This window comes from Vigna radiata, unplaced genomic scaffold, assembly GCF_000741045.1.
Source record: "Vigna radiata var. radiata cultivar VC1973A unplaced genomic scaffold, Vradiata_ver6 scaffold_198, whole genome shotgun sequence".
In the NCBI taxonomy this organism is placed as follows: domain Eukaryota; kingdom Viridiplantae; phylum Streptophyta; class Magnoliopsida; order Fabales; family Fabaceae; genus Vigna; species Vigna radiata.
The window spans coordinates 245,833-255,548 of NW_014542192.1; positions in this window are offsets into that span (position 1 = coordinate 245,833).

Sequence of the window (9,716 nt, forward strand, 5' to 3'; positions counted from 1 at the left end):
CAAAGCCCCTAAGCTCCTTGGAATTTAAATTTTAAGTTGTACCCAGAAAAATAAGTATTACTGACAATCAAAATCTGTCGAAAACGTGAAAATTTTGTTGATAACGACTCTTTTGAAAGGATTTTCGACGGAAAAAATTCGTCAATTTAGTGTTGTCAGTAAATTTATCAACGAAACTTTATATTTGTTGGTAATTATTGAAAGAAAAATCTATTAGTAATTACAGGAAAAATTCATCGACAATTACTAAAGAAAAAATCCATCAGTAAATTTTGTTAGTAAATATTGTGATTTGATTCATCTTCTTCCTCATTCTCCTTCTTCTTCTTTCTTTTATTTTTACCAATCCAGAAAAATGAACACATTTCAAACAAAAGGAGTAGCCTATCTACAATTCAATTGAATCCTTCATTACAAACTATGATAAAATTTTGGAGAAAAATTTATTAGGGTTCATGTCCAACATAGTAGGTTGCGTCTTTGATCGTAAGGGTGGTGACAAACGGTAGTTGTGGTTGGACTTATAGCGGACAATGACATGCAGTGGTGGTAGTGTTTGGATGCATTGTTGCATGAAAGAGGAAGAATAAAGGCATTGGTCCTCCTTGCACATGTTAGAGAAAAAGATGGAGTGGAAGATCTCAAACATGATGACATTGGTGGCAACAGAAATAATGGTCTGAGTTGAGATAGGGAAGTGGGGGAAGATAAAGGCTACCACACATGAGAGAAAAGAAGATTAAGACCTCATGCGAGAGAAAGAGAGAAAAAATAGGTGAAAAATTTGTCACTCTTTTTATTAACAGATTTTACCGACAAAAGTTTTTCGGTAATGCATATTTCAAAAGACCAATGGATTACTAATAAATTTACCGACAAATGTTATTGTCAATGATGAATCTGTCTGTAGAAAAAGTTTAGGCCAAGTGTCCCAACCAAGAGGAGGGGTGAATTGGTTTCCCTTAGAAAAATAAGTTCTTTTAAAATCCTTTTGAAATATTTTTTATCTTTCTTGGAATGCAATCAATCAAGAATGAAAACAATGCAAGAGCGTAAGGAAAGAGAGATTCACACAGTTGTTTTATACTGGTTCGGTCATTGCCAACATTCAATCCTCTTTCAATCAACTTGAGATTGAAAGGACTCCACTATATTGGTTGAGTTCTTTACACAGCAAGACTTACAGAGAAGAACCCTTTCAATGTAATTTCCTTCCTAACTTCAAATCAACTATAGCAACCCAGAAAGAACACCCTCTTTCTATCACCCTTAGAGATACCTAACTCCAAGTCAAAGAACTTCTCCAACTCCTCTTCCTGTCCGCAACAACATGGATACAATCAGCCTTGATTGTAGATAACTCTGATTTGGAAAAATACACTTGCGTGTTTAGATAAGATCAGTCTATGACAACACTTCAAAATCTTCAAGAGTCTTTGAGAATATCTTCCAAATGTGGTAATCTTGATTCTTGGAGAGTTTCTAGATGCTCCTACAATAAGATCTCAACAAACAAATCTATTAAAGATATGAATCATTCAATTGTTGAATACAGAGAGCAATGCATCTAATTTATAGTTTTCTCAACTCTTATGCATATTAATCGATCGTATATAATGTAATCGGTAAAGCAATTCCTTCCGCATTAACAAATTTACATTTCACAGCAATTAACAGATTAAGCAGTGCATGTAATCGATTAATCAAATAATATAAGCCACAATATTTAAAAATATAACCATTATGACAGTTATGGCTTTCCATGAAAAAAGTTTTCATATAAAACACATTTTAACCGATTAAGAAATTAATGTAATTGGTTAAGTTCCATACTTAAGCAAATTTTGAAAAAATTTTCATTCAAAACACATCAATGCACTCAGGAAACATGTGCAACCATAACCACGGGTTTTAATCAATTATACTCGTAATCTAATAAGTTAAAACTTGTTGTTTTGCCACAGTTAAGCATATTCTGATATATGATGAATCCAACAAATTATACAACCAGTGTAATCGATTAATTCATACAAATATGTAATGTGCAAGATGTTTCAAACAATGCTTCATTTATAAACAATGAATACGCATCACAGATAGTTCAAGCACATGCACAAATATAATCAAGCAACACTTTTGTCATATTATTGTGTAAAAAAATTATAAAACATTTCTGTTATGATCATAAAAAATACATATGTAAGATATGAGTTTAACTACATGACTCCTTTATCAACACTCTCAATAAAATTTATCGATAATTATAATTTCAAAAATCCATTGGTAATTCAAATTTATTGACAGATTTTTTTAGTACACTTTTACAAATAACTTCATGAATTTTTATAGTGACCCAATGGTCATTTGGTGGTGCTGAATGCTAAATTAGTGAGGTCATTGTTTCTTTTGTTCCCAACAATACTAAATTTTTGGCTAATGCAATCGAGACAGTAAGACATCGCATGGTTGACGCTTAGCAAGATTGCAGGAGCACCCTGCTACACCATAAAAGTTAAGTTTCTCTATGAGTTTGATTGATCAACTTGACTCTTGAATTATTCACCACTTAATATATTTCATATGAATGCACATAACTCTATTTTAGGTAAAGAAGCACCACTTTGATAAATTTGATATCTCATGGAGAAATTTCTCATCATCAATTAATCAGGACAACATAAACAGTTCAATTACATATTTGCAGCTTCTAACTTAACATACTGAATTGTTCATCCAATATATCTAAATGGGTCTAGTCATTGCTAACTCAAAGACAAACTACTTCAAGGAATTGGATACCCAATTATATATATTAGATCAACAAACATATCAAACATAGAATCAAATAGTTAATTCCACAATGTCAATCACAATTTCACAATCAATTTATCAAATCTAACAATCATTTAATAATACTATTTAAACTTGATTTAGTTTCCTTCATTTAGATTAACATCTCTAGAGTTTTTAAGGTACTCTTCGACAACTCACTCTTATAAGTAACTCTATTTATAAAATTAAGTAGATAAATAAAAAATATTTATAATTAAGATTTTTATTAATAATTAATGGAGTATCATTTGTAACCTATTATCACCTTACAACTATATTCTAAACCTTTACATTGAAACTAGTTTTATTTATTTGTAATATTTATATTTATTTAAATTAATATAAAATAAGCTTAATTTAATTTATTTTTAATATTTATGAAAATTAATATTAAATTTAATTCATATTAATCATATTTATATTTAATATGTATACCAATTTAACTTGATGTTGATTATATTGACGTTAATTTTATCTACATTTGTTAAAGTCGGTGTATTTAAATTTACTTTATGTTAGAATTAATTTAACCGAATTTAACTTATTTTTTAAATTTGTATTTGAGTTATTTAAATATAATATATTTTTATTTTTAATATCTATATTTACCTAAGTTATAGTGTCAATTAAGTAACTATAATTTTATTTATTTTTAATATTCATTTAAATTAGTATGATCTAACAATGACTTTATGATTAATTATATATAGCATTGTTTTATTTGGTAATATATTTAAAGATATCATGGTTGAGAATTTAGTCATTTTTAAATAATGTGACATTGATGGCCATGCTAGGAAAGCTCCTAGAGTTTGAAATATTTTTGGTTAAAGTAACGTGAAATGTAATATTGATGAGGCTAACTGAAGTTTAATGTTAGTTTGTAAGAGAAAATAAAACAATAAATCCTCTAACTTAGTTTTAAAATCTAACTTGTCTTTCTCCAAGCAAAACTCTTTGTTGTAAAACTTTGTTAGTCGAAGAGCATATAAGACAAAGTCCTACAATTTATCAAATTTTGTAGTGAGACACAAACTCAGATATTTAATGTGCCTTTCAATTTCATCAAACTTGAATATTTCAATTTGATCAATTTATCAAATTTTGTGACTTAATCATTGAGTGTGAGAGAGCTTGTAATATTTTTATTTCTGTTGTACTCTTAAACTTGTAATACGAAATGAAAAAATGATTTTTAAATATAATATTGATTAAAATTTTACGATATGTTTTGATTATAGATCTAATGAGTTTATTTTTCTTTATTAAGATGAATTCTTCTCATTTTGATGATTTTTATTTTCAGCCTATCTATTTGTTTGTCGCAAATGTAATAAATTTATTAGTTATTTTCTTTATGTGATTTGGTAAAACCAGGTACTGAGTTTTAGTTGAATTCTATCTTGTCTAATTAAAAACAACATTTAAAAAGTGGGTGATTAAATTAAGGATATAAATGTTGTAATTGAATAATAGAACATTCTTAATATTATTTACAATTTTCAATTTATTGTTGAACTTAATAACACATATTTATACATTAATTTATAACTATATATCTATAATTATATATAAAAAGATATACCTCTTTAGTATTTTTATTTTTATTTTTTCAATTTTATCCTCTCAATTTTTATTTTTAAAATTTAAATAATTATTCATAATAAATAAACTATTTTTAGTTTTATCATTTTAATAATTATTTTATGAATTCAAATAATTACTTATTATAAAATAATTATTTAAATTTGTATTATTTTAGTAACTAGTTTTTAAAATTTAAATAATTACTTCTATAACTACTATTGGAAACATAGGCAACAACTTTGTATCCACATTTTTTTAAGTATTTGTATTATAATACATACAAATGCACACACTCATACATATTCACACATGCACCTCTACACTTGCATACACTGGACATCCAATCACACCCGTATTATCAATTTATAAATATTAATAATTTATGATATAATACAAATATTTAAAAAATATAGACACATGTGTAACGACATTTGTTTTTACTAGTATGCTACACCATCGTCTTCTCAGCGACATTTGCCCCTCCTTCATTCTTCTCGTTCTCGTGTACTCCACAGGTGGTCTTGTGGTGTTGCCTTTGTTTTCCACCTCCTTTGCATTTTCTTCACTACAAAAGGTTAGCATATGAATCTAGTATCTACATTGTTTTGGCGTTGCTATCTCTGTTTTGGATGTTTTGGCATTGATGCCATTATTTTGGCGGTGTTGTTAATGAACCTAGTATCTATTTTTCTTCTCATAAAGTCTAGGAAAATATTCATCTTTTTAGAGAATATCTAGGAAGATATTTTTCAACCATTATGAAGTGCCTAGGAAGATATTCATCTTTTGAAATCTTATGATTGTTAACTTGTCAGACACATACATTAGTAAAAAATCGATTTTTTACCGTGTGCATTACGTCGCAGTTCAATAGAAATCGAAGTATAATATTGTGCGGTGATATTTTTAAAATTATATCGAAAGTATAGACCGAGGGAATTGTGGTCTATTCCTCCTGAAAAATTCTGACATTCCCGCTAAGTCAGATTTGAAATAAAATTGTAGGGGAATACCGTGGTTCCCCTCAGAACCGCGGTCTATTCCTCCTGCAAAGTTCTGACATTTCCGCCAAGTCATATTTGAAATAAAATTGCAGGGGAATAGACCGCGGTTCCCCTCAGAACCGCAGTCTATTCCCCTTGGAAAAATCTGACATTCCTGCCAAGTCAGATTTGAAATAAAATTGCAAGAGAATAGATCGCAGTTCCCTCAAAACCGTGATCTATTCTCCTTGGAAAAATCTGACATTCCCACCAAGTCAGACTTGAAATAAAATTGCAGGGGAATAGACCGCAATTCCCCTCAGAACCGCGGTCTATTCTCCCTGCAAAATTCTAACATTCCCTAAAAGTTGTTCTGAAATAAATTGGAGTCAGGGGATAGGTCGCGGTTGTTGGTTGAACCGCGACAGAAAGTGGGCAGAAAATTACAACATTGCCATTTTAGATCAGTTTACGATTTTTCTTTTTAATCAGAATAGGTTGCGGTTATTATGGAAACCGCGACCTATTCCACTCTATTACCTCGGTTTTATAATGAACCGCGGTAGTATCATTTAATTAGGTTAAAAAGATATTAGTGAATAGTTTCGTCTTCCACGCGAAAACTCTGAAACTCAAAGTTTTCTCCTCTCCGTCGCGCTTCTAGTGTCTTCTGCAAGGTGTTTCTTTACCACCGCGCCATCGTCAACTTCCGCCACGCCTTTCTCTCTGAAGCCCTCCTCTCTGTCGCGCCATTCTACTTAGTTTCTTCTTTTTGGCACTTCGAGTGCCTTTCTCTCTAAAGCCCTCCTCTCCGTGCCATTAACAGTGCGTTTGGTTCCAGGTATTGCCTTTGATGCCCTTCGTCCTTTTTACGTTTCTAGGCTTCAATTTCACGATGAACCGCGTCATGCCTTAATTTTCAATTGTAAATTTTCAATTACACATCATCGCTGCACACAAAAATGCGTTTGCATAAGCACTTTTGTTATTGTATTCGGAATGATATTTTATACGTTGTGAAGATTGTCTAGTTATTAGATACTTTGGGTGTTGGGGTGCGAAAACATAAAGGAAGAGATGAGGACATGTGAGTGTCTCAGGATTTGCTGTAGAGTCTCGGTGTGAGGTTATGTGTGAGTAAAGTGTGATCAAGGGAGTCTGACAGGGGCTTTGTTAGAAGGTTGAATTTAGGTTGAATTCAATTAGGATGATGAAGTGTATTGAACTGGAACATGACAAAGAGCTTATGAATATGTAACGTAAATGGTGAGGATAAGAGAAAGTTACAGGGTGGAACCGTGTATAAAAGTTGAATAGACGATTTTTTTTTTAAATAAAAAGGGTTTTGGTCGCGGTTGTAGCACGAACCGTGACCTTTTGTTTTAGGATTTTTTTTTTAAAAAAAGAGGGGGTTTTCATCGTAGTTCCAGGGGGAACCGCGGTCATATCCCCAGCTTTTTACTGCGGTTGGAACCACAGCCGAAAGTCCCAGACTTTTTTTCCGCGCCCATATATGTTGCGGTTCATGAACCACGACGTATATTAAAAAACAACTGCGGTCATTTCCCTTCGCTGCACTAGTGATAGTTAAAAAAAAATATTTTGCATTTAGGTGTAAATGACCAAATACATTAATTAATAGTTTGTGATGTGGTTTAATGGTAGGGTTGAGTTCACAGATTGAACTGTGTGTGTGTGTGTTTGTTTCTTAGCTACACCTAAAAGTAAAGATGTTAGTTTATAAACAGAAGAATGGATCGTAGTTGGATAAATTATTTATGCATAACAAATTAGTATGAGAGTGGAGTAAATCAATTTCTTGAAGTTGCAAAGATAATTATGTTCTGAACAATAACCTATTTGTGTTAATATTATGTAGGTTTGTATGTGGTATGTAACATCCCAATTTAGTAATATAAAACTACTAATATAAACATTACATAGATAATAATACAACAAACTATAGATTTGTGAAGAATAAAATTCTTCACCTGAAGGACCAAAAGCACAACCTACACTTCAAACTTCTCATCTAACTTTTCGCTTAGCCAACTGAAAAGATTGCATCCCTAAGCTCACACCATTAAGGTGATCATCGCAAAAGAGAAAACAATACACAGACAGACAAACACAGAAGCAAGGGTGAGCTAGACATACAAAGATCATACTATTACAATAACACACAACATACATGTTTAATTCAAGTATACTGGATCAGACATTATAACTTGTTACACTTTAAACTTGACTCTTCCGGATTTAGAATGATTGTCGAGCTATGGCGGGTCATGCATTAGTGGTGGCTTCTACTGCTTTGGAAAGCCATTGCCAATGGGTTTCACCCTACCACACTCACGAGGTTATTCTATACAACGCCTTGGAGCATATTGGAAGCCTCCAAGACTAAGACTTCCTGCTACTCCTCACAACATGGATCAATCCTCTCTACGCGAAAAAAAAAGACCATTGGAGTTTTAGGATAACCCCCAAGACTGAAATCCCTACAATTCATTCTAAACTTACACAAGGCACCATGTAACCTCTTCGTAAGGATCATGGAATTACGTCCATCAACCATACTGCGACTTTAAAACTTAACTCAAGACATGAACAACCAAATACCATAATATTATCATATTGAATCCAAACATATAACCTCACTGATCATACAATACCATAGATACTTTTACACCATTCTAATCATCAAAACATAGCTCAAGGTTATCAGAAAACAAGGATAAAAAGAATGGAAACAGGTTCTGGACTAGTCGCTCAACACACCAAAATCGTTGTGCGAAAACAGAAACAATGGGTTTTACTCACTCACATTCGCTCAACGCATCAAGTATGTGCGCTCAACTAAAGCCCATTCGCTCAGTGCACCAAGTACGTGCGCTCAGCTAAACTAAAAATTTTGATGCATAGTATCAGACCCTAACCCCTCGCATAGCGTCCCAAATCGCTATGTGAGAGTCCCAGACAGTGACTCAGACTCTCCGAGCACTCGCAAAGCGCACTTATTCGTTATTCAAGTTAATTGACATTAAACTCATATCACTACCTTTCACATAGAGACTAGATTCGCAAAGCAAATCACCAAACAGAGGACAACCCTCTCCAGTCACTCACACAACGCACCAATTCGCTGTGCGAATGACTAAACAAAGAGCACCTCGCTGTGAGGACTCGCTGTGCGAAAACATTCGCTCAGGAAGTCTGCATAATCTACAGAACGAAAGTTTTGTCAAATCAAGCAACTCACACACCATTTACCATTTCTAACCATTTTCTCCAACTTCTAACACTCTTAATTCATGTTTTATACCTAATTAAACTTGTTTAGATGATCCTAACTCTTCCTAATACAAATCTAAAGTGATTAAGACTCAAACTTAACTCTAAAACACCAATTTTGACAACTTAAGAACCCAAATTCAGTTCAACCACTTTGCACCTATTTTTGACCACTTTGGTGACTCTAACAAGTCACAAATAGCCTTCCTATACTGTCCCAACAGACTACAAGAGCCCTAGACCCCTAACTCTCAAATTCACTATCTCACTTCCTCCAAAAATAACTTAAACATTACCAATTCACTATGCTTTTCTAACTAAATCATGTGGTAACAGATTTCACACCCTAATTCACCCCCACCCTGATCAATTACAGTAGATTAAACTCATTCACTCAGTTCATAGTACCACAACATAGTTCACAGATTGCACATTTCAACACAATATACTTAAAAACGTAAAATACGACTCCAAACAACACACCGATTAAGAATTAATTATACATACACCTCATGCAACCAATTTAAAGAAAATATTCTAGCTCCTCTTACCTCAAAACTTCACAGCCTAGCTCAAGGACTCGCCTCAACAGTACCTTGAGTTGCGAGGAACCTAGACAACACCCTACAAACCACCAATTGGTGTTCAAGAACAACTCTTAAAGCTAGAGTTTGACAGGAAATGCAAGAGAGGAAGTACAAGACACATGCAACCAGCAGAAGTTGCATGGTTTAGGTCCAAAACAACGGAGGAAAGGAAAGAACAACTTACTGGTTATAATGAAGAAATTAATCAGTCAGTTGTGGAGCCCTTGATAATGCTAATTCTTACCATTATCTAAGCATCATTTTAGCAGCAAAATCAACTCCTTTTTGGCTTGTAACTTGCTTAATCCTCTTCTTTTGTCTTGTTTTCTTAATAAGTGTGTTTTAGGCTACATTGATGTAATATAATCACTAATCCCCTTATTTTGTAGCTAATACAATGCTTGGAAGAACATCCACCAAAGTAAAGAATTGA